The sequence below is a fragment of the Prionailurus viverrinus genome, chromosome A2, assembly GCF_022837055.1.
Source record: "Prionailurus viverrinus isolate Anna chromosome A2, UM_Priviv_1.0, whole genome shotgun sequence".
In the NCBI taxonomy this organism is placed as follows: Eukaryota; Metazoa; Chordata; class Mammalia; order Carnivora; family Felidae; genus Prionailurus; species Prionailurus viverrinus.
In genome coordinates this window covers 130,926,924-130,951,673 of record NC_062562.1, presented here as the reverse complement: position 1 = coordinate 130,951,673, position 24,750 = coordinate 130,926,924, and the positions used below count along the sequence as shown (strand labels likewise).

The window sequence follows — 24,750 nt, the reverse complement described above, 5'->3', positions numbered from 1 at the left end:
AGCCAGAATTGCCTTCTGTGGCAACTTGGCCCTGCCTGCCTGTACCCTTAACCTGCCTTCTTACTTGTCTGTGTATATGGCTCAGATGGCCATATACATAATGTATGAAAAACTAGAAAATAGTTGTTTATGGATGATGGGTTCATTCATTAGTGCAGTGGATATTTATTTATTATCTTTTCCTACCAAACGACCGAGCACTGATGGATAAATTGGATGGTAAGAATGATGAGCCTGTGTTGGAGATGGCCATTTGGGGCAGGCCTTTCATCAGTTTTCTGTGGATTTTCAGAATAGTTAAGAGTTATTGTAAAGACCTTCCCTATACTATTGAGCTTAGTCTATACAGTGTTGCGGGTGGACAGTGCTATTTTTCTGCCTTCTAGCAAGTTCAGTGGTAAACTTTCAAGGATTACTGACGTGGTGATTTGTGTCCTTTTTTAGAATAGTGTTGTTGCTGGACAGAGAATCAGTTCTGAACTCAGGTTAGGCTGCTGACTGCTTGAAAAATCAATACTTGAGAGACAGGTGATGGTGGCAAAGGAAAGATTGCTTTATTGAGGAAGCCGGCAACCTGGGAGGATGGTGGAGTAATGTCTCAAAGACCATCTTCCCAGTCCAGGTGCAGCTGGAGAGTTTTTAAGGGGAAGGCGTGAAGAATGGGGAGAGGGGGCATTCTGATTGCCACATTCAGGAGAAGCTGGCGCCCAGGCGGTTAGTTGTGCGTCGACATGACCCTGAAGAGGCTCGTTGGCATCGGTGGCAGCTGTTTTCTAATGTGATTAGGTGTTATCTTCTGGGAAGGTTTGGTTCTTCACTCCTCAAGGCCAGCGGTTTGCAAATCTCCAGGAAAGTAGGTTACTTTGGCTACAGACCAAGGGACTTAGGTCAGCAAGCACAAAGGGCATAAGCTTGAGGCAAGTTAACCCTTAAGACTGGTTGGAGTGCTGTTACAGTGTTAGAGTCATTTTCCAGTGTAATAAGTGTATTGTACCAGTATAAAAATTACATGAGGATAATGGTTTGAATTGTTGCATAAAGATAATGTAAGATGAGAAAATATGGAGAGTGTTATGGGGGATTCACTTAAAGAAAGTAAGTACTAGGCTGGTCACCTGTATGAGTTTCTGGTACATTTAACCTCATTTTTTATTGAAGATGACTTTTTCTGGTTACATAAGGTTAAAAATGAATCTTGCAGGGATATGAAAGATGGAAAGCAAGTCTCTTAAGAGCCTACTCTTAGATGAACCTTCTCAACAATTTGTGTCTATTTCTTCAACAATTTGTTTCATGATTATATGTTACTATTTGGCCTTCTACCTCTATGTTCTTGTCTGTGTACCAGGCCAATCCTCCTGTAGAAGTGGCATGGCTTTTAGATTCTTTTAGACATTGGCTTGCGTCCTGGCTCTTATCTCATAAGCTCTGCGACTTTGGACCAGTTAAAACTTTGCTCCCTAACATCTCACCTGTCAAAACAGAACAATGAGTATATTTAAAAATGTGTGAAAAACAGCGTCTGGCATATAGATACTGTTAACTTCGCTTCTTTTTTATCTGGTCACCCATCACATTCTTCATGATCTTCTTTGCTGTTGAAGTAAGGTATCTCGTATTCACTTTCCTGAAGGTGGATGTTTGCATTTTCACAGTCACCACTTGTTATATCTGATGCTAGAATTTCTGGGACAAGGACTGACCCCTGACTTGGCTTGAATTCCCCCCTATGAAATCATTCCACAGCTATGCCTATAGAGTGTCAGCTTGAAAAATGAAGGGAAAGGGTTTCTATAAATGTGTTTATAAAGCTCTGACACTGTTCCTAACGTGGGAAAGATACTACCACCGCATTTAGCTGAGTGCTTAAATTTAGGATTTCTATTTCAGAAATGTCTTTGGTTTATAAGAATTACAATAAAAATACTGATGCTACATGTCCAAACTGTCATGATTTTGCCAAGTTGTGGGTTTAATATACAGCTAAGCTGTGTATTTAGTGTATCTAATACAGCTCTGGAAGCCAAGAAAGACAAGTCCACAGACATCAGATTTTACACCAGACATCTGGCTTCACTTCGCTAAGGAGTACATTTTGTCAGTAGATTAGAGGCCTATCAGCTCTAGTTGGTGACACTGTATCATCAGCTCTGCTGTAGGGTTTAGTGTGATGTTTTATTCAAATGACAGCACACGCTAAATGGGCACCTGGTCAGAAAAGCACACTTCCCACAGGTGTCTTCTGGTGTCGTTGCTCTTACAAGTTAACGAGGTAAAATAGTTTCTATCCTTGGTGATTTTTTTGTGGAAAAACATATTCTTGTATTCCAGAAATTCATTTCCAAGTACATTTTTGTTTGCAGTGTTGAACGGTGTACTTACAGAAATCAAATAACAAATAGACTTTAGATTTCCAGATCAGGACCCCAAAAAGCTATTTTAACTCATTGTATGCCCATTATGTATCAGTAGTACTATAGACTCTAGCCAACATTTATAATAGGGTTTTGGAGAATAATATATTTTGAGTTCCAGCCTAGAATAGCGGAACCACATCCCTCATTTTGAGGCAGTCAGGAATATAGAAATACTCTAGATGCTGTAACTTCTGGGTTTTCAAGTAGGCTCTGTGATTGCTTAGCTGTGATCTTGGATACACATTCTTTATCTGTAAAATGGAATAATTGCTCATGATTATTGTGAGATTTAGTGAGCATTTGTAAAGTAGCACAATATCTGGTTCAAAATTAGCCATCAGTAAATAGTAGTTTCATTTCTTCCCTCTTGGTCCTGGCCACAAGAACAAAGGTCACCAACCCCCTAACCCCCACCTTCGATCTCAGAATAATCCACTGGCAGGATTTGTGGCTCCAGCAGAGAGACATTACCCCTGGAATCTGGAATTTAGTAGTGGGGGCTGAGAAAAGGCTATGGAGAATAATGACAAAAGGGAGGAGTGGTGAACTCACAGAGGAAGCTGCCAGTTTTTGCTCAGTCCATGGACTTAGGCTGATGAATTACTTGACTCTTAGAAAGAACCACCTTTATCTCTGGCCTTTCTGTTGATCTTTTGTCAGCTGCTCCATTGGAGATTCTTACCTCCTTATTGATGCTTAGTCCAATTATAGTTTCTTTCTTTCTTTCTTTCTTTCTTTCTTTCTTTCTTTCTTTCTTTCATTACCTTGCTATTACCTGAATAATCATGTATTTCTATTTTTTTTTTTTTAATGGGTGAGACTTAATAATAGATGTCTGTACTTCCTAAAGATCTGGCCTTTTTCTTTGGTTTAAAAATTTAAAAATTTTCTTTTTATTTTCTTTTAATGTTTATTTATTTTTGAAAGAGAGACAAAGTGTGAGCAGGGGAGGGGCAGAGAAACAGGCTGGCTCTGGCTCTGAGCTGAAGTCAGATGCTTAACCAACTGAGCCACCCAGGAGCCTCCGATCTGGACTTTTTCTATACTTGAAATCCAGTTGATCTTCTTGTCCTGTCATTAACCACTTTTTTTTTTTTAAACTATATGCCATGTTCATTGAACTAGTGCTGAGGCTATAAAGATGAAGTCACTGTCCTTGATCAAGGATCTTATAGTTTAGTAGGACAGTAGACATCTTGGCCAACAGTTCAAATATTGTGTACTCTTTGCCATAACAGAGGTATAAGTGCAAAGGAAGGCTAGCAGGAGCTCTTGATCCCTGATGGAAATGTCACAGGAAGATTTTAGCAGTGGTTGTGTTTTGAACTGAACCTTGAAAGCGGAGTAGAAGTGGGCAGGTTGACAAGCAGGAGAGAGCATTTCCACATGGGGCTCATAGCCTGAATAGTTGTATGGCATTACGAGGGCATGTTGTGTTCATGGAACTATATATAGGTCAGTTACATTAGGGCAAAGTCAGGAGTGAAAGGAGATGAAACTGGATAGCTAGGTCAGGGCATACTTTCTATGCCACGTGCGGCATTGTGAGCGACATGAAAGCTCACCTTGAAAGCGAAGTGCCGGGTAGATTGGGGGTGGAGTGAGGTGCTGGGTGGGGATGTGGGGATGTGGCAAGACTGGAGACCTGAGCAGACAGTGTATTAGTATGGATAATGGCAACTCGAGAGCTGGGACAAGGCTGGAAGTAGTGGGGAAACTTATAAGTAAACTTAGAAGTTTAGGAAAAATATTTAGAAGGAGGGGAAATTGGTTCATCTTCATGACTGAATGTAACAGAAAGGGGAGGGTGAGGGTGCTGGAGCAGCTGCTAGATTTCTGACTGGTGAGAGGTTAGGGAGAAGAGGAAGCAGCTCTGGGCTGGGGGCAGCTGTTGAGTTCAGGCTGGGACAAGTGATTAAGGAGCTTGCTGGACATGTCTTTGGCGAGTTGGGACTGTCTAGTAGGCCATTGGATATACGGTCCTGGAGTGTCACAAGAGATGTGGAGGCTGCAGAGGCAGATTTCTGAGTGCTTACTATGTGGAGAGTAGTTGAAGGCATGGGTAAGGACAAAAGTGCTTAGAGGAACTGCATAGAAAGAGAAAAGGGCTCAAGGTAAGTTTTGGAGAATACTCAATTTTTTGGGACACACCAAGACCGAAGGGGAGTGGCCAGAGAAGCTGGGGGAAAAGAGAAAGCAAAACTTCTCAGGCCAACTTGCAGAGTTTCAAGAAGTAGAACCCAATTAAAACTGTAATGCTATGAATCATCAAGCATGATGAGGATTGTAAAGTAGAATCAATGGCTCCGTTGGTTTGGTGGGGGCAGAAAGTACACTGCATGGGCAAAAGGAGTGAATAGGAGAGGAGGAAGTGAAGAGAGAGTAAGTATGCCTGGGCCCTTTCTCAGAGATTCTGACTTCACTGGTCTGCAGTCCAGAATTTTCAAAGCTCTAATATGTGTCCAAAGATGAAACTCAGTGTGGCAGGCTTCTTTTTTTGAGGGGAGAGACAGCATGTATGTATATTGAGAGGAAGGGGCCCCACAGACAGGGAAGTGTTGAAAATATAATTGCCTGTAATCACGGTTCTTTGTTATGCTTTCTAGTGAATGAAAATCAGGTTGTCGCTGTCTTTGCCTAATCTTCCCTTTAAAACAAACAAACAAACAAACACAAAATGCATACCTGACCCCCACTCTTGAATATCCTATTTACCCTTTTTTTTTCCTTGTCCAAAGTTCCACTGATAACTTGCTTTCACTGCATCTGGCCTTTTTTCACTTACATTATTCTCTGACCTAATCCAACTGTGGGGGGGAAAAAGTCCCCTTTTTATTAAAAACTGAAAAATGTCAACAGAGTGTGTACTAGGAAGCTAAGGGGGAATTAACCGTGCCAAACATAAAAAAAATCATTTGATTTAGCAAACATTTATTAATATCTGCTGTCTTCAAGGCTGTATCATATGGAAGTCTACATAGGATGGGAAGGATGAATGAGATAGGGATCCTGCCCTTAAGGACTTCTCAGGTCAGTGAGAGAAATGAATGTGTAAATAAATGCCTTATGCAATATGTGCTGATATAGAGGTCCAAGGTAAGATGGATGTAAAACAATGGTCTTCTTTCTTTTGTGTTAGCCACAAGACTTCGCACAGGTGAAATCTCAAGGTGACTCGTGAGCTAGAACTTGCAGTGGAGTGAAGTTATAGGATGCTGAGGTTCGAGGAGTGGGATCAAGGGAATAAAATACTCCTTGTTGGTCCCATGATAGTGGCAGAATGGGTTTCAGTTTTTCATCTCTTCTTCCTCCTTGTTCTATTTGGTTTCCCGCAAGATGTCTGTGTCTTTCAGGGAACTTGGGAGGATAAAGATGTTTCAGCTGACGTATAGAGATATCCACAGTTTTTTCTTTTCTAGTACAAACTTTCTATGAATTTACTACAACTGGTTGATTATATTCTAGATGACTAAAACAGACCAGAGCAATTAAATCAGAATATCTTGGAATGATGTCCAGGTATTGATATTTTTCAAAATGCCCCCAGATGTTCTAATGCAGCCAGGGTAGAGAATGACTGAGCTAAGATATGGTGTAGCAGAAAAGTCTTGGAGTTGGAGCTAAAAAGTAATAGTTCGGATTTTCGTGATTCTTTTATTTGTTTTTTAATGTTTATTTATTTTGAGAGAGAGCGAGAGCGAGCAAGCAAGCAGGGGAGGTGCAGAGAGAGAGAGAGAGAGAGAGAGAGAGAGAATCCCAAGCAGACTCTACACGGTCAGCACAGAGCCCAATGTGGGGCTCAAACCCACAAACTGTGAGATGGTGACCTGAGCCAAACCCACGAGTTGGACCCCCAGCCAACTCAGCCACCCTGGTGCCCCTGTGATTCTTTTTAATAGCATGTGTCCTTAGTTAGGTCATTTAGACTTCTCTAAGCCCATTATCCTTTGGAAAATGGGGATGGCAGTAAACCAGTCCTACCTTGTAAGATTGTGTGGGTCAAAAGAGGTGATTGTATAAAGGGACATTACGTGTAGATGTGGTTTTGACAATGAAATATTCTGTTGACTTTCTCTAGGATAAGACTGGCTAAGAGCTTGCCACCTTGCCCTGCAAGGTAGTAACATTTTACAGATTGGAATGTAAGATTTCACCATCATGAGCATTTTGATGCTATTTTTTACTGTATTTGCATAATGCTAAAATGTTGAAGACCTAAAGCAAAAATGTAAATCCTTAAAGAAACAGTCAGCAGTTGAGCATTTCTCATCTGACACATTAATTCTATTTAAAATTATACAAATGTTTATTGTGACAAAGATTGTAAAGTGTATAAAAATTCTCAATGTTAGTAATGTGATTATTGAGTATTAAAATGCTCTAAGTAGGTTTTCATTTTTAAAATCTATACATTAAAATATAGAAATCTTCCAGAAGACAGTAAAAACTCCACAAAGTACCATGGAGCACCATGTAGTCCATTATATTATAGGTCCCATCATGTCTGTTATGTACAGAGGGACATGTAACTGTGTCTTTTTTTTTTTTTTTTACTGTGGGATGCCTGGTATATTAGTGTTGGTCCTATAATCACATAAGAATGATCATCCTATGGTATTCTAACATATTTTACTTGAGAAGTAGTATTATTTAATGGAAAGGAAACTGAACCTAAAGCCTCAGATTGGGTTCTAGATCAAGTTTCCCTGCCCACTCCTAACTGGTAGTAGCTAGGTTAGTTTCTCTGAGCATCACATGTAAAATTGGGATGCATTAGCTCTCTGGTTGCTTTGTAACATATCAAAAGCTCAGTGGCTGAAAACAACAATAATCATTTATTAAATTGTGGTTTCTGTGGGTCAGCAATTTGGGTGGTTCTGGCTCAGGGTCTCATGAGGTTGCTGTCAGATACCAGCTGGAGGTGCAGTTATTAGAGGGCATGCCTGAGGCTAAAAGGTTCACTTCCAAAATGCCTACTCACATGGCTGGCAAGTTGGTGTTGGCAATTTGATTCCTCTCCATAAGGGCCTGACCTTTCAGCTGCCCTCACACCATAGGAGCTGGCTTCCCCAGAGTGACATACAGGAGACCAATGTGCAATCTGTAGAGCCTTTTATAACCTATCCTTGGAAGTCACACACCATCATTTTGATGTCTGATTGTTCTCATGGGCCAGCCCTGATTCAGAGCGAGAGTACACAGTGTATGAGGCATGCATCATTGGGGACCATCTTGGGGGGTTGGCTGTCTGACAAGATAACCACCTCTACCCAGCACAGCATAGCTTTGAGTTTCAAAGACTTGAGTTTGAAGACTTTATGGAAAATCCTTTGTAAACCATTAAAGCAATAGGTACATTTTCCAACTTTTTCACATCTTCTAGTGTAAAAGTAGTACATCTGATGGGAGAAAATCGTGAGCAAGAAAAGTAACCATAGCAAGAACCTGTCAGTCACCTAGGTAGGTTGTCTCCTAGATAGTCTACCTCCTTGATGAAATCTCTGAATGTCTGATGCTCATTTTTATATCTGTCTTTTGGAATTTGCTCTATTTTGCCTGGATTACAGTCATTTGTGGACTTGTCTTACCCTATGTTGGACTGGAAACTTTTAAAGTAGGGGCTACATCTTATTCTTCATTGTCTTCTGGCACCGTTGACTTAATGCCTGGTACTTCAGTGGCGTTTAATTGCTATTAACTGAACTGAATGGGATCACTGGCACAACTCCAGTCTTTACGCCTCTCCTGAAATTTCAGATGCCGAGGGTCATTATTTGCTCAGGTGGTATTGATGATGGTGGTGGCTCCTGCCAGAGCCATCTTTAATCCTGTCTGATGGGTCTTTGATTTGCCACTCTAGCCCTTAGCCTCTCCTAAATGCCTCAGATGTTCGGGTCTGCCAGGTGCTTAGCCTGTTCTCAATGCTGACCAAAGCAAGCAAGCACCCCCCCCTCACCCCCCAAGATACACACAGTCATTCATGTATGACTGTTTCAGAATCTCATTGAACTCCTGCTTAGTTTGGTAACTCATAGCATATTTTTGACTTAGATTAAGAATGCCCAGAAGATAATGTCTTTCTTCCATGTGATAAATCATAAAAATTTTATCTTTGCAATGTTATCCAAAAATTTATTCCGAGAGGTAGGTCTTTGTCATGACACTTTGACACATGCACTTGTATATATCTTTCTTTTGAAAAATGTTTGTAGCATTTATGGTCAGCCTTTGAAAAATCATCTTGCTTGTAGCTGGAGGACACATTGTAAACACATTATCAAGTTTAGGTGTTCTGGTTTTAGAATCATGTACAGCAAAGACTTTTTTTTTTTTTTTTTTAAAGAAGGGGAATGTTTGTAATAGCATATTTTACATTTTAGGAAAATTTAATTTTATGCATTTTTCACATTATGTAGACCAATAAATTCAAAGCATCTCAGGATTCTTTTCTGCTTTCTGCTCTGTCTTGTGGATTTTCCTGATGATTTCTCTCTTTAGGTATTCTTCACTTCCTTCTCCATTACCTGCCTTCTCTGTCTGTTGTCTGTACCAAATTTTCTGCCTGTCTTTGGGCTTAGTCTACTGATGCCATGTTTGAGGATGAGTGGGCTACAAAGGGCAGAGTGGGCATTGTGAGGGGCACCGAGTCTGTAAAGAAGAGTTCAACTGAACGTTAGGGTTGATGGTAATCAAAGGTGTTCTTTGCTAAGTAGGTAATAGTGGACCTGTAGAGCAACACTTGGTAGGAAAAGATTAGAGTTGTCACAGATACTTTGTGTTAATTTTTTAAAATAGATTTTATTTTTTTAGAGCAGTTTTAGGTTCACAGCAAAATTCAGAGGAAGGTACGGATATTTCCCATATACCCCCACCCCCACACATGCGTAGCTTCTCCCATTATCAACATTACTTACCAGAATGATACATTTATTACAACTGATGAACCTGCACTGATGTAGCATTATCACCTAAAGTCCATAGTTTGCATTAGGGTTCACTCTTTGTATTGTACATTCTATTGTGCATTTGAACAAATCCATGATAACGTGTCCACCATTATAGTATCATACAGTAGTTTCACTGCCCTCAAAGTCCACTGTATTCTACCTATTCATCCTTCTCTCCTCTCAGCCCCTGACAATCGTAGATCTTTTTACTGTCTCCATAGTTTTGCCTTTTCCAGAATGTCATATAGTTGGAATCATACAGTATGTAGCTTATTTCCTTAAATTTTAGTTTGCCTGGTGTAGCAGATAATTTACAAAGCATTTTGGTATTTTTCCAAGAGCTTATTTAATGAGAGTTTTATTCGTGTCACATTTAAACACTAAGTGATTATTATTTAGTTCTGTTAAATAATAACTATTTAGTATCATTATGAAGGAGTTTGAGGCACTTCATAAACTAATTAGCTTTTTTATGAATCTCTTTCTCATGTGTAAGAGAAGTACTGTAGTCTGAACACATGAGTTATGACAGTAATAGTTTTAGATGAAGATTGTGTGAGACGTGTGCATGATGTTAATATTCTAAACATTTCATTAAAACCTTTATTTTAAAACTTAAAAAAATAGGCAGTAAATATAAATTTCTAGACTTTAAAGTGGTGATGTATGGTGAAAAGATGGAACCAGTTTATGAGGATTTATTCAAGTGCTAGCTCTACTATCAACTATGCGAACATGAACTTTTCGTCTCTGAACTTCATTTCGTTTTTTTTTGGAAAAATGGAGCTCACATGGTTATTTCTGAGTACTATCCAAGCTGTTTGTTAGAATCCTATGTAAATTTTAATTCATAAAGAAATGTGAGTCTGGGTGGCTCAGTTGGTTAAGCATCTGGCTCTTGGTTTAGGCTCAGGTCATGATCTAGTGGTTTCATGAGTTCAAGCCCCACATTGGCTCTGCACTGACAGCTCAGAGCCTTTTTGGGACTCTCAGTCTCCCTCTCTCTCTCTGCCCCTCCCCCACTCACACTGTCTTTGTCTTTCTCAAAATAAATAAACTTAAAAAATTTTTTAAGAAAGGTGAGGAATTATTTGGTTAATGAGTCATACTGGGTTATCACATTTAACTTTTTAGATTTTTTTTTTTTTTTGGTTTTGCAGACAAGTAATAAAGGGCAGTAATAATTAGGGGTTAAGAAGGTAATACTACTGAAAAGATGTATTATTTAGCTGTGTCAGAGAAAAAATGCATTTTTTTTCTTCTGAATATGTCTTGTTTATTAAGGCTGCTTGTATCTTATTGTGAAAGGTATACACTTTGGGATATTCAGCTTGTGTGCTCCTGATCACATTTATTTCCTAATTGTTAGCTTGAGATGTTAGTTCTCCCTTCAACAGCACGAATTATATTGCCACCTTCTGTATATAGTCAGAGACACATTATTAGATGTTTATGGTAGGAAAACACCATTGAAGATGGTAGATGATTGAAGCCAGTAGGGCAAGGCATAGTTAGGTAGAAAGATTTTTGGGGGGAAGAGAATGCAAATAGTCTTGTGAAGTTGAAATGTTGAGGCAAGTGATACATTAAATATAATTCTAGTTTCAAAGTGTCCATCTAGTTTAAAATACTTAGAGGAATGGTCAGCGACATACTAACGCATTATAGTTACAGAAAACTCTACACTTCCGAGTTTGAGAATGCTTGATGTTGTTTAGTTCAAGATAAAACTCTAATAGTCACGTCCTTTATTAACATCTTTATTATCTTGCAATCTCATCTTTTTGTATCTGTACTAATTTAAAGTTCTTTTTTTGTCTTCAAAATGTATTCTATGGCCAAAGACATGACATAGTTCTATTTCCACCACATGTGCAGTCAGAACACACACACTTACTGATTAAGTTCACCATCTTTTATGGGCATGGTTTGTCATGCTCCAAAACAATTAACAATAGTAACATCAAAGATCACTGATCACAGATCACTGTAGCGAGTATAATAATAATGAAAAAGTTTGAAATATTGTGAGAGTTACCAAAATGTGACATTGAGACGTGAAGTGAGCAAATGCTATTGAAAAAATGGCACTAAGACACTTGCTTGATACAAGGTTGCTACAAACTTCAATCTGTAAAAAAACAAACACACAAAGCATTATCTGCGAAGCACAATAAAGAGTAGTGCAATAAAACGAGGTATGCCTGTGTAGCTTAAAGTTATAGAGGCCGCTGTCCATTCTAGGTTGACCTTCCCTGCTATGATCTTCCATTGCACAAAATTCAGTTACTTTTATACAACATAGTAGACTCTTACTAAAGAGTTGTTGAATCAATGTGGTCTTTTGTATTTGCAGGGAGAGCAGAGAGATCATCTTAACCATTCAAAATAACCGATAGGGTTTGAACAAAGACATTTGGGAAGTACCTTTGTTCTTTAATTTAGAACCAATGAGAAACTATTTGCCTACAGTAAAAGGCCATGGAACACGTAGATTGAGGTTAGATTGTGAATGACCTAAATATTAGATTTAGTAGTCTGTCAGATTGGCAAAGAAACAAAGTTTGAAAACACAATGTGTTATTGAGGGTATAGGGAAATAGGCAGATTCATCATTGCTAATGGGAGTATGGATTTTTGCAGTTTTCATTGAGACCAATTTAGAAATAGTTAACAAAACTTAAAACACACATATCATTTGATTCCTTATTAGGATTTATTCTGCAGATCTTGTACTTGGATGAAATATATTTAAGGGTATTGTTGGCAGGAATTAGAAACAACTTAAGTGCCCATTCTTAGGGAACTGGATAAATAGATTATGGTACGTATAGTAGAATGTGTAGTAGTTAAAATGAATAAGGCAGTTGATATATACTGAAATGGAATAATTATTAAGTCAAAAAAAGATGCAGAACAGTGGGCATTAGTAGGTTAATATTTTGGAGGAGACTAAATTAAGATATATAGTTTCTTGTATATGTACAGAATATCTCTGGAGGGAATAATTAAAAAATATAAAATGCCTCTGGGGAGTGGCTGGAGAGCAGGGATGAGAGGGTGTCTTATTTTCTATTTTATACTACTTTTTGGATATTTTGAATTTTGTATTATACGAAAAATTTTTTTTTTTAATGGAAGAAACACATTCAACTCAAAGTATATTTCTGTATTACATATAATCCATTATGGAAAGTTAGGGAATAGAAAAGTGAATTTAAAAAATCCCTCTGGTTCATATATCTGATAAGGGGTTAATATCCAGAGTCTATAACAAATCCTATCATTCAACAACAAAAAACAAATAACTCAATTAAAAGATGAACAAAGGACATGAATAGTCATTTCTCCAACAAAGATACACAAATGACTGATAAGAACACGGAAAGGTGCTCAGTATTACTAATCATTAGGAAAATGCAAATGAAAACCATGATGAGATACTATTAACTCATACTCATTAGGGTAGCTACTATTAAGAAAAATAGTAACAAGTATTGGTGAGGATGTGGGGAACTTATAAGGCTTATGCACTCTTAATGTAAAATGGTGGGCACTTGGGGGGCTCAGTCGTTAAGCGTCCAGCTTCGGCCCAAGTCATGATCTCACGCTTTTTGAGTTCGAGCCCCATGTCAATCACGCTGCTGTCAGTGCAGAGCCAATTTTGAATCCTCTGTCCCCCTCTTTGCCCATCCCCAACTCCTGTGTGCTGTCTCAAGAATAAAGAAAGCTTAAAAAAAATAATAATTGAAAAGTTTCTAAGACCCATGTTCATAGCAGCATTAATCACAATACTCAAAGGTGGAAGCAACCCATGTGTCCACAGCTGGATGAATTGGTAAACAAAATGTGGAATACACATGTAGTAGGACATTATTCAGCCTTAAAAAGGAAGGAAATTCTGATACATGCGGCAACATGGATGATCCTTGAGGTCATTTGCTAAGTGAAATAAGCCAGTCACAAGACAAATTCCATTTACGTGAGGTCCCTAGAGTAGTCAAATTCATAAAGAAAGCAGGATACTGGTTACCAGGGGTAGGGGGTAGGGAGGAATAAGGAGTTGTTTAATGGATACAGAGTTTCAGTTTTGCAAAAGAGTTCTGGAGATTGGTTGCACAACAATGTGAGTATACTTATCACTATTGAACTGTGCATTTAAAAATGGTTAATGTGGTAAATTTTATGTCATGTGTATTTTGACACAGTTAAAAAAATATAACATACCCCCTCTCCCCAAAAAATCACCCTTAGGTATAGTGGTGGGGAAGATGAATATGTAAATAAATGACTGATACAGAATATAATCTAAGTGTCCAAAATGAGGTGTAAACAAAGCTTTGGGTGCTATAGGATGGGGCATAGCTAACAGATTGGAGATTGCCTGTGACTTCATAAAATACGAGTGAGTTTTGAGCTTGTATCAGGAGACTGCAGCATTAAGTGTGTGGAGAGGGTGGAAAGAAACCTAGGCTGAAAGAGTAGAACAAGTAAAGGCATAGGGAGGGAATGTGAAGGGTACCATCATAAAAGAGAAGAAGATGATGCTGGAAAAGAATCAGGTCATACTCTGCATGTCTTTGAATATTGAGCCACATTTTTCCTGCCTAAGTTTGTGTCACTCTTGATTTGTTTGGGGTGTAAACTACTTTGAGGGCTTCCTCAATCCTGCTGGTGTTTTGTTTCTACCCAAGCCGATTCTACCTATTTTCCTCTTAGGGTAGCCACTTACATTCCTTTTCCTGTAAAAAGCCATTATTTTTACGTATGTTGAATGGAAAACTCCCCTTCCCAGCTCCTTTTCTTTCATCTTGTTCTGCTTCTGTGTTGCACTAAGGCAGAGTCCTGTTTGCCCTGTGCCACAGAGGCCATCTTTTCTTAGATTTCTTCCAGCCAATGGAGCAGAATATGTTTAGTACACAAAGAGCTGAAGATGTTGTATTTCAAAGTTTTTCCCTAAATAAAGCAGTGTACAATATAAATTCACTGGGCCTTATTGATTTTCTCTGTGACAGGTGAGATACCTAATTTAGTTGCTTGGCTGATATGTCACTATTTTATCTCTGCAAGCTATATAACCTTGCTCTTTCACTCTTTTCATTGAAGAACTGAATTCATAGAGTTGATAGGAACCGTGCGCAATTTTAAAGGTAGAATTTGTCCTTTAGCCAGGCATTAGATTGTTCTGTTTGTTTCTTCGATCTCTTTTTCTTCCTAATTTTCAGCTGTTAAAGGCAATAAATGGAGATGATGTGGATTCTGACTTCATCTGTCTTGCTAATTTTAATCTGCTAGGAACCGTGCAGTGGAAAAAAAAATCTAAGAAAAACTATTTTCTGATCAGCTTCTACTGAAAATACTTAATCAAAGTAGTCAAAGGGGAAAGTTACATTCTCAAGGATTGCTACTTGATTATGGAATTAAAATTGTAAGAGTGGTGATTTATCTGAAGTGTGATTTTCTCTTGGGGAAAATTTGCCATCCTATTAGCATTTATTTGCATATCTTTTACTTTTAACAAATACATGATTAGATCTGAAGATAGAAGACTACATTTGCTCTTATATAAAATTTAATTTTATGGTAATATCGACTACCTAATTATTTTCTTTCTTTAAGTATCTTTGAGGAGTCTGGTTGGTTAGAAAACATGTTGCGATCAGTGCCTTGGAATTAATCAAGGTGGTCCTGTTGACTTATAGAGAGGGCTCATCTTGGCCTTTGTCTGACACATATTTTAGTTCTCAAGCTAACTAATATGGCTAAATTGGGGGAGAATTAGTCATAGTGGTAGGCCCTACCAGTCGTAGGAGGTGACTGGGCTTGGGTGGTGATGGTTGCATCAGCTTTGTATTTGACAAATGGAGCACACCAATATGGTTATGAATGTTTAACAGGTAAAGTAACTACTGCAAAAAAGTGGTAGCTTAAAATTAATTGCAGTTTTTGTTTAAAAAATGTGGTTGATTTTTAAGTACTTTGTTCTGTATTTGCTTTTATGTTTGCTGAAAGTATTACACATGAAGATTATGCTTTAAATACTATAAAATGTCTTTCTACTATTAACTAAATGATTGTGGAAAATGTTGCATTTTAAAGGTCATGTTGATTTTCTGGCATTTCCAGTTTTACATTTTACACATACAGTTGAATTGGTTTAGCTCCTAGTTGAGTGTTTAAAGATCCGGGTAATAAATGTAGAAGGGAAATTGCAAAAGGGCACGATGTTTTCAAATGCACGTATCTTCCAGCTTTCCTGTGTTTCAACAGTGAAATATGAAGTTCTAAGAGCCAATACAGAGGGGCTGAAAGGATAGCAGGATAATAAATGTTTTCAGTGCTTAAGTCCAAAGACAACTCCAGTGATACTTTTCTCTTAATTGATGTTGTATATATAGGTTTGTACTTTCTTCCTTTTATACCCCTTCTGCATTTGAAAATTTATTAGAAATTAACGAGACTTGAGCATTTACCTTTTACATAGTGGATTGAACTAATTGTGTATTCAGAACACTCCTCATAAAAGTTGCATCTGAATCCTGTGGTAGCAGCTATGAAATCAATAACTCATGTTATGTTTATTGGGAGTGATGAATATTTACTGGGAGTGGTGACTAAGTGGGAGGTGGGGAACACAGTGCTTAAATGCACAGGCCATGGGGGCACATAATCTGGATTCAGCTCTGCTACTTACTGTCTGTGTGACCTTAGGAAGGTTACTCAAATACTGTGAACATTAGTTGATATCTTTCAATGTGGGATAAGAGTAGGTGAATGTAAGAGATTAATTGAGGTAACAAAACAGAATAACGAAAATTTTTATATTAGTATCATTGATATAGCGATACAATATTTTAGATAATGCAAGTGAATATTCTTTCCTAGAATAAAATTTTTATTTCATTGGTTTCACAGTAAAATTGTTTTACAGTTTTTCTTTCTGTTTCCAATTAATGCTTCTTTCAGAGTTTACAGATTTGATAATAATTTGTGAAAGAGTATATCTGATTTTGAGAGTGTCTGCCCATCACTCTATCCTTATTAAAAATGGAAGAAAACCTCACTGTACTGTTAGTCAAAAATTTTTATGTGACTATCTAATGTTTGTACTGAAGTTAACACCTAATATAGCAAAATGTTGGTATAATTTTGGCCAAGGAAAAATAACATCTTAAATATTGCCTAGGGGATTCTGTTATGTCTGTCTCACTACTAAAACTGACCTTTCATCTGTGATTTTATTATGGCTAGACACAAATGATTCATTTGGCTAGACTCATGAAGAGGTGAGATTGCCACCTTTCTTTGTAATTAATTGGATAACAAATTACTTGGCTAGGGAAAGGGGAAGGTCTTTAGGTGATATGTCTAGCCTTTTTTCAGAACAAAGATATATTAGGTTCTGAAAAACTTCTTCATTATTCAAAACTGATAGATATTAATTTAAATTGCTTTGAATTTCTGTATGGCTCATATATTTTTATCTAGCTCATATACTCCATCAAAATAAAATCCATCAAAATTGTTACTAAATTTTCTTTCTGAGCCATTTACCGTAACAACCATTGTGATGCTCCCTAATATCATTTGCTGTTGATGAAACAATAAAAATAAGTTCTTTACAAAATTGGAAAGATCAGGGAATTGTTCTCAGGGCCACCAAGCTATTGATTAAGTTGACAACAACCTATTTGGTGACCCATATGAAAATAATTTTATTTATTGTTACTGGCACTTATTTGTAAATAGGGTTATATTTATCTTTGCTGCTGACAGCAGGAATATATTAGAAGTTTCCCCAAGTGTGTGTGTTATCTTGTACTACCCAACCAGCTATGTGATGTATGTTTGTTAAATGAGCACATGTATAAAGACCAGGCAAGTGAACATGATTTCATGAGCATGGTAACCTTACAGCAGAAGCCAGAAGTGGTCTTTGAGCACAGGTGCAGTGATGATGATGATGGGATGTATATTGAAAGACAGGTAATTTTAGGAGTGGGGAGAAGGGGCTATTCTATGGATTTCTGATATAGAAGGTAAAGGCCTGAAGTTAGACTCAGAATCACAGATAGTTGAAGCAAAGAACCTTACAGGTAGTCCACTCAAACAGATGAAATGAATTGCTGGGTCATTGGCATAGCTAGGACTTGAATCCAAGTTTTTTGATTTCTCCTTTGGTGCTGAGCATGGGAAGGGAAGTAAAGATTTAGCTCTAGAATTAGATGGGTCCTTTGGTTCTTTGGGAATGACAGGTGCAGGGAGGTGCTATATCAGATAGATTGGGTGGCTCTCCAAACAGCCTGCTCAGGCCATCCGGTTTCTTTCTTATGCTCCTGACTGGTATTTAAAGGAATGGAGTGCCTGACACAGTCATACCAAACTGTCTCTCCATCAACATTATAAGTAGGTGGTAATATAAACCACATCTAAAGTTAAGTAGGGGTTAAGCGTTGGTTGAGCATCCTACTTCCACTCGGGTCATGATCTCACCGTTCGTCAGTCTGAGCCCTACGTGGGGCTCTGTGCTGGCAGCTCAGAGCCTGGAGCCTGCTTCAGATTCTGTCACTGTCTGTCTCTGCCCCTCCCCCACTCACACCCTGTCTTTTTTTAAAAAGTAAATATTAAAAAAAAAAATTAAAGGGGCGCCTGGGTGGGTGTGTTGTGGCTCAGTTGGTTAAGCGTCCAACTTTGGCTCAGGTCATGATCTCCCAGTTTGTGAGTTCGAGCCCTGTGTTGTCCTCTGTGCTGACAGCTCAGAGCCTGAAGCCTGCTTCGGATTCTGTGTCTCCCTCTGTCTCTGTCCCTTCCTCACTCACACTCTGTCTCTGCCTCAAAAATAAATAAACGTTAGGGGCGCCTGGGTGGCTCAGTTGGTTAAGTGTCCGATTTCAGCTCAGGTCATGATCTCGCAGTCCATGAGTTCAAGCCCCGTGTCAGGCTCTATGCTGACAGCTCAGAGCCTGGAGCCTGCTTTGGATTCTGTGTCCCCCTGTCTCTCTGCCCCTTACCCGCTGGCACTCACTCTCTTTCTCTCTCTCAAAAATAAATAAACATTAAAAAAAATTAAAAAAATACATAAACGTTAAAAAAATAAAAAAAATAAATAAAATTAAGCAGACAGTCAAGACACACTTGCTTAGTGCTTGCAAATGCTTCACAAAATTCTAAGACTTTTAGGAGAGAGGAGTAAGCCACAGTACTTACTCTTTAGGGGCTTTGAGCATAGATGGGGAGAATGGACATATCTATACCAAGATAACTAATAATACTGGGTGCCAAATGAGGGTGTGGCTAGTACATGTCAGAGGAGTTTGGGAGTGGAAGACAGTGCCGGGGCTTAGAGTTCTCATGTAAGGTTTCCCAGAAGAGATGAAAATTAGGTTGGTTCCTTCTCAACTCAGTAGATCTTAGGAATAATTATATGTGTTCAATTGTAAAGATTTCGGATTCACCTAACTTAGGAAGTTACGGAGCTAGAAGTTGTTTTCAGATGTTTACCTGACTTGCAGTGGAATACCATTCCACAATTCCAACAGTTGTGCAGAGGACGGCTGAAGGTTTCTGTTTTGAGACTCCCATTTCTGCTTATCACTGCTGAGTTCACCAGCAGGTCGAATTCTCCCTACTGGGGTGTTCCCAATGGTCTTCTGAATGTTGTGATATGGAGCCCCTTGGTTGCAGTTACCCTGTTCTCAATTTTTTCTTTATTGGCCAAATAGTTAAAATTGCCACTTATGTGTGAGTTTGGTGAATTTTCTCATTTAAGGTGATCTTTTTACTAAGAGATTATTAAAGTGAGGTGGGGTATTCATGTAATATATATAAAACATAGCTGCAGCTGGCATTTCCAGTGGGCTTTTCTGTTGTTCAGTTATATTATTTTTGTGTTCTTTGTTATGAATCATTAACTTGAAGATTGGTACACAAATAATGCCATTAAACATTATAAGATAAATAATCTTATTGCTGCATCAGAGAATAAATACACTTCCCCAAACCCATGTTGTTTTTACTCTACCTGGATATCTGCATTCCAATGATATTTCTCATTTTATCACAAGTAAGGGCCTATAAACTCGACAGAGGTGAATTTAAACAAGAAATATGAAAAATGTTAGTGCTCTAATTATATAGTTTGAGCCTTAGTCCACCTCTAATCCTTTAAGTTGGTGGTTTTTAACCTTTTTTTTCTTCTTAGTTTTTAATGTAGTGAACCCTTCAAAGAAAATCTTTTTTGGAATTCTATTATTAAAAAACCAAACAGATAGAAGCAGAGTAACTATGACTAAAGAAGGGAATCGGAGCTCAGAGTTTTGGTCACTTTGTGTTTGCTCCCTTTGGCCCTCATGCCTCTAGGGAATCCTTAAGGACACCATGGAGCTTGGGATAAAAACATTGCTTTTAAGGAAAAACAAGCTAAAAACTTCCTCAAAGTAAGCTTTTAACTGGAAAAATAATGTTGATGTCCTACAGTTGAATTTGGTTGTGAAAAATTACTTGATCCTTCTTACCCACCTTTACTGCCTTTAGCCATGAGTGTTGTGCTGTGATTTCTGGAAGAAAAAAATACCAAAAAAATCCACCTCTTGAAGTTCAGTGTACATAAACATACACATACATAAATATACATAATTTAAAAAGAAATACTTCCTCAATAAATATCTTCCAACTGCCAAGTAAAGCTATCAGATGAGAGAGAGGGTAGTCAGACACATGAACATATTTCCCCATGCACACAGACACAACGCACACACACACCTAATTTGTTACAAGTGGTTAGGTAATGGCTTTCCCTTCATCCATACCTCCACAACATTCATCATATTCTGAATACAAAGCAGATAGTCTACATGGATGGGAAATTATGAGGTTAGCTTACCAAAATAATTACTTAAAAATTGTTATTGATAATACATTATTGGAAGTAATTTATTAATTTCTTCCATAAAACTGTATTGGCAATCAAACACTGAAGTTTGGCAGGGAACAAGAGTCCCTGCCTTCAAAGAACTCACAGCCAATTGGAAGTAAGGATGAGAAAGTCAAGTGTGATAAATGCTATAGCAGAGGAAGCATAGGATTTTGTGGGAATGTGTAGAGGAGCAGTTAATTCAGACCTGGAGAGCCAGGGGGGACTTCCTGGTGGGGTGATATCTCAGCTGAAGGATGAATAAGAGTTGGCTGAGACAGGGGTACCTGGTTGGCTTAGTTGGTAGAGCATGCAACTCTTGATCTCAGGATTGTGAGTTCAAGCCCCACATTGGGCATAGAGCTTACTTAAAAAAAAAAAAAAAAAAAAAAAAAAGAGTTTCCAAGAAAAAGAAAGGTGGGAAGAGTAATGAAGACAGAGGGGAATATACATAAAGGCCCAGCAACAAGTAAAAGCATGATGCATTCTAGAACTTGCATGTAGCTGGGTTTGGCAAGGGCATGATGTGCTAATGAAAGATAAGTTGTATGCTAAATCTAAGGAGCTTGATATTGTGCTACAGGAAATGGAGAGTTATTGAAGGATTTCAAGCAGGTGGAAGTTGTGGTTTGTATTTTTTTTTTAGTACATGGCACTTGGCTAACTACCACGCTGACCTTGGGGCAGTCATTCTCTGAGAGTAGAAGGACCAGAAATTATCGAATACTATATAGTTTGTCTTTCTATTATATCCCCAGTTGCCTATCTTTTCTATAAAACCTATCTTTCTTCATTTTACTTTTATGGCCCTTGTCACCTTATCACGAGGCCAGATTAATTCAAAAGAACAATGTTTAATGTTCAATATGTATATAGATGCACAGGTATATCTTCATTCTTTCAGTATAGAAACTGTATGATGCCCTGCACGTAGCAGGTACTCAAATGTTTACTGACATAAAAGGAGTAAATACTAAAGGAAGAAATGCTAGCTCAATTCTCTCTCTCTCTCTCTCTTTTTTTTTTTTTTTTTTTTTTTTGTGATCATTTCTGTGCTCAGTGCGTTTTAGGCTTAGATAATTTCAACATCAGCTGTTTCTTGGCAAACCCCAGGGGTCTGGCCATTTTATACTAGAACTAATGATAATAAAGTGTGCATTTAAAATAGTTCAAATTCACAACTTTGTATTTTACCACTGGATCTCAAACTCACAGAACAGCTGGATATGCAGATATAAAATCGAAAAATAGTGGAAAGCTTTATTTACTTCACTCAGTTATTATACTTTGAAAATTATATAGATGGATAATTTATGAACTGAAGAAAAATGTTTGAACCTTTAAGGGAGCTAACTTAATTTCTAACATATATCTGAGAATGATCCCAAAGGAAACTTATTTTAAAATAATATTTTGTAAACTTTAAAAAATGCATTTTATTAAACTTAACAGTTTATAAAATACTTTCATGAGATTACTTATACTAAAATTAAATTTGCATTACTTAACTTACCTTTTGAGGCTAAATACTCAGTTCTTTTTTTTTGTTTGTTTTAAAAATTTTTAATGTTTAATTATTTTTGAGAGATTGAGAGAGAGAGAGAGCGCCAGCAAGGGAAGGGCAGAGAGAGGGTGACACAAAATCCAAAGCAGGCTCCAGGCTCTGAGCTGTCAGCACAGATGTGGGGCTTGAACTCATGGACCACGAGATCATGACCTGAGCTGAAGTCAGACACTTGACTAACTGAGCCACCCAGGTGCCCCAATACCCAATTTCATAAAATAAGCAAATCTCAAGGTACTTTTTCATAGTTTATAATTATTACTGACCTTAATTATTTAGTGACCAGATTTTCCCATATTTAGTGCAGGAACACCTTCAAGCAGGCCCCTGCGACCTTTTATGTTCTTCTATCATTTTTCTGAGCATCTCTTTACTTAGAGGTATAACAAAATGTTCCAGGTTCATCTTATACCTTCCCAGGTCCAGCCCAAGAGCTTTTAGTGAAGAATAGTATTAGAACCTAAGATCCAGATACTAGAAGTTCTTGTTACTACTGGGGTAACAAGATACTGGGGTATCTTTGCTTTTAGGTCTCTAGAGGGTTTTTTCTTCACTTTCCCCTGTGTCTCCCCTTTTTCACAGAGCACCATGGTTTCCAACTAATACTTTTATTCTTTTGGTCAAGGCTGCAATGTATCTAATATAGTTTCAGAGCTGCTTCCCTCATTTTTTGCATTTCTTCTTCCCTCCATCCCAACTGAGGGTATATAATTGAATACTCTGTTCAGAAGTTAATGGGATTAGGGACACCTGGGTGGCTCAGTCAGTTAAGCACCCGACTCTTGGTTTCAGCTTAGGTCATGATGGCACTGTTTGTAGGATAGATCCCTGTCTTGGGCTCTGCGCAGACAGTGTGGAGCCTGCTTGGGATTCTCTCTTTCCTTCTCTCTCTCTGCCCCTCCCCCATGCTCACTCTTTATCTCTCTCTCAAAAATAAATAAACATTAAAAAAAAAATTAATGGGATCAAAAGAGAGTGGGAGGAAACTTTTGGAGGTGTCCCATATGTTTATGGAATATGTTGTGATGGTTTCACTGGTATATACTTATTTCCAAACTTATCAAAGTGTATCCATTATATATGTACAACTTTTTGTATGTCGATTATACTGCAATAAAGTAGTATTTCCTTAAAAAAGGAAAGATGATGGGTGAATTGCCATGATGGGCAATGCAGAGTCAGTATGAACTGTCCACCTCTGGAATTCTTTTATATGAGAAAGAAAGAAATCTCTTTCCTGTTTATACAAACTAAAAAAAAAAAAATGTTGATTGGATCACTGCCTTTTCCACAGTTGATGCCTGTTTAATTCTCTGTCTTGTTTAGATTTTTTAAGTGGATAGTGGAGCAAAGACCGTTTCTTTTTCGTTAGATATGTAACATGCAATAAAAATGTATGGAGTAAATCACGAATACTGAAATGGTTTTGCCTTGTGTTTCACATCTTTCATTAGAAACCATGGCTGAAGCAATATAAAGTTTAAAGTTTTATTTCTCTTTCTGTTTTTACTTATGGAATGTTTCTCTACCTCTTTGCATTTTACTCAGAATAGCATAGGCATTTCTCTATTAATGCCATGTTTGCATTCCTGAAAAATCTTTAATTCTGCAAAGTCATGTGCTATGAGTGATAGGGCTTACAGGGAATAGAGTGTTAGGAACAGATGAGAACAGATCATTTGAGACCAGTGGAATGTCGTACACAGAATAACACACACACAAAATGGCCAAATCTCAACTGGCCTTTATACCCAGTGTCACAGTTCATCTTAGGCAGTCTTAAACCTTGGTTTTCCTCCTGACAGTTGTGTCTTCATAGTCCCACTTCTCCCAGAGACTAATTTCGTCAAGGTTAAAAAGGGTGTTGACTTACGAGTTTTACTTTATTCTGAACACAGTGGAAAATATTGTGCCTTTCTTCATCGGCACCCTCAGCTTCCTCAAGTAGCTTAACATAGACGTAGACAAGTGGAAGCCTTGAAGCCGCCGAATGGAACTTTCCCATTAAGTGTGAGGAAACTCTCTCCTGCTGGAGCCAACACAACTGATGTCATTTTCCTGCACATGAACTAATTTGCATTAAAGAAATCTCTGTGGTAGCGGGAAAGACTACTCTTAATTTGCTTTAGTTTGCAAAGGAAATATGTACCCACTATTGAAAATTCAGAGAATATGGAAAATTACACAGAAGAAAGCAAAAATTCCTTGACTGCCTATAAACACTGCTGTCATCATTTTGGCTCATATTCTTCCTCACCTGACCTCTTTCGATAATTATGATGATGATAATAATAGTCTATGTGTGTATAAAATTTCAAATGAGTTCCCATTTCAAATGAGTTCCAACTCCATATGTCAAGCAGTATAGGTACACAATATCCTTTTTAATCATTACAAATGATTCTACTTGATGCATGTCAGTCTGTTGTTTATGTATCCATAGACCCTTTTATAGATTGTTTTCAGGTTATTAGAGAAAGGATTAGAAAATCCTTGATCCTGTCTTCACACCTTAGAATTGGTGCCTCTGCACAGAAGGTGTGTTCATGTAACATATTGGCACATTTTGCCATGTTACCTTCAAGAAAGGTTTCACCCATTTATAGCACCAGGAGAGCATGAGATGTGGTATTTTTCCACCCTGGGTGCTTTTTGTTTTCTAAATCTTTGCCAGTTTGATAGGTTAAAAAGGTGATTTTTATTTGTCTTTTGTTGTTAGTGTGGTTAAACACCTTTTTATATCTCTGTAAACTATCCATATTTGCTTTCAGTGAAATGCCTTTCACGTATTTTGCCCACTTTTCACTCAGAACATTTGTTTTTTCCCCTATAATTTATAAGAATTACATAATTTTCAAGATATGAAGCTTTGAGGATTAATATATATTGCAGCTTTTTATATCATGTTGA

The 24,750-nt window shown here is 37.8% G+C and overlaps 1 protein-coding gene across 7 annotated transcripts in view; it reads left to right on the top strand.

Moving 5' to 3' along the window:
• The window catches only part of IMMP2L (inner mitochondrial membrane peptidase subunit 2), an 891,621-nt gene that overhangs the window by 1,571 nt on the left and 865,300 nt on the right, over positions 1-24,750 (top strand). The window contains exon 1 of one of the 7 annotated variants that reach the window (XM_047849148.1): positions 4,688-4,799. The exons of 5 other annotated variants lie outside the window; for them this stretch is intronic. The gene's annotated coding sequence lies outside the window, so the exon portion shown is untranslated. Of the gene's footprint in view, positions 1-4,687; positions 4,800-15,215; positions 15,262-24,750 lie in introns of those variants that run through there. One more of the 7 variants, XM_047849149.1, reaches the window with a different exon arrangement.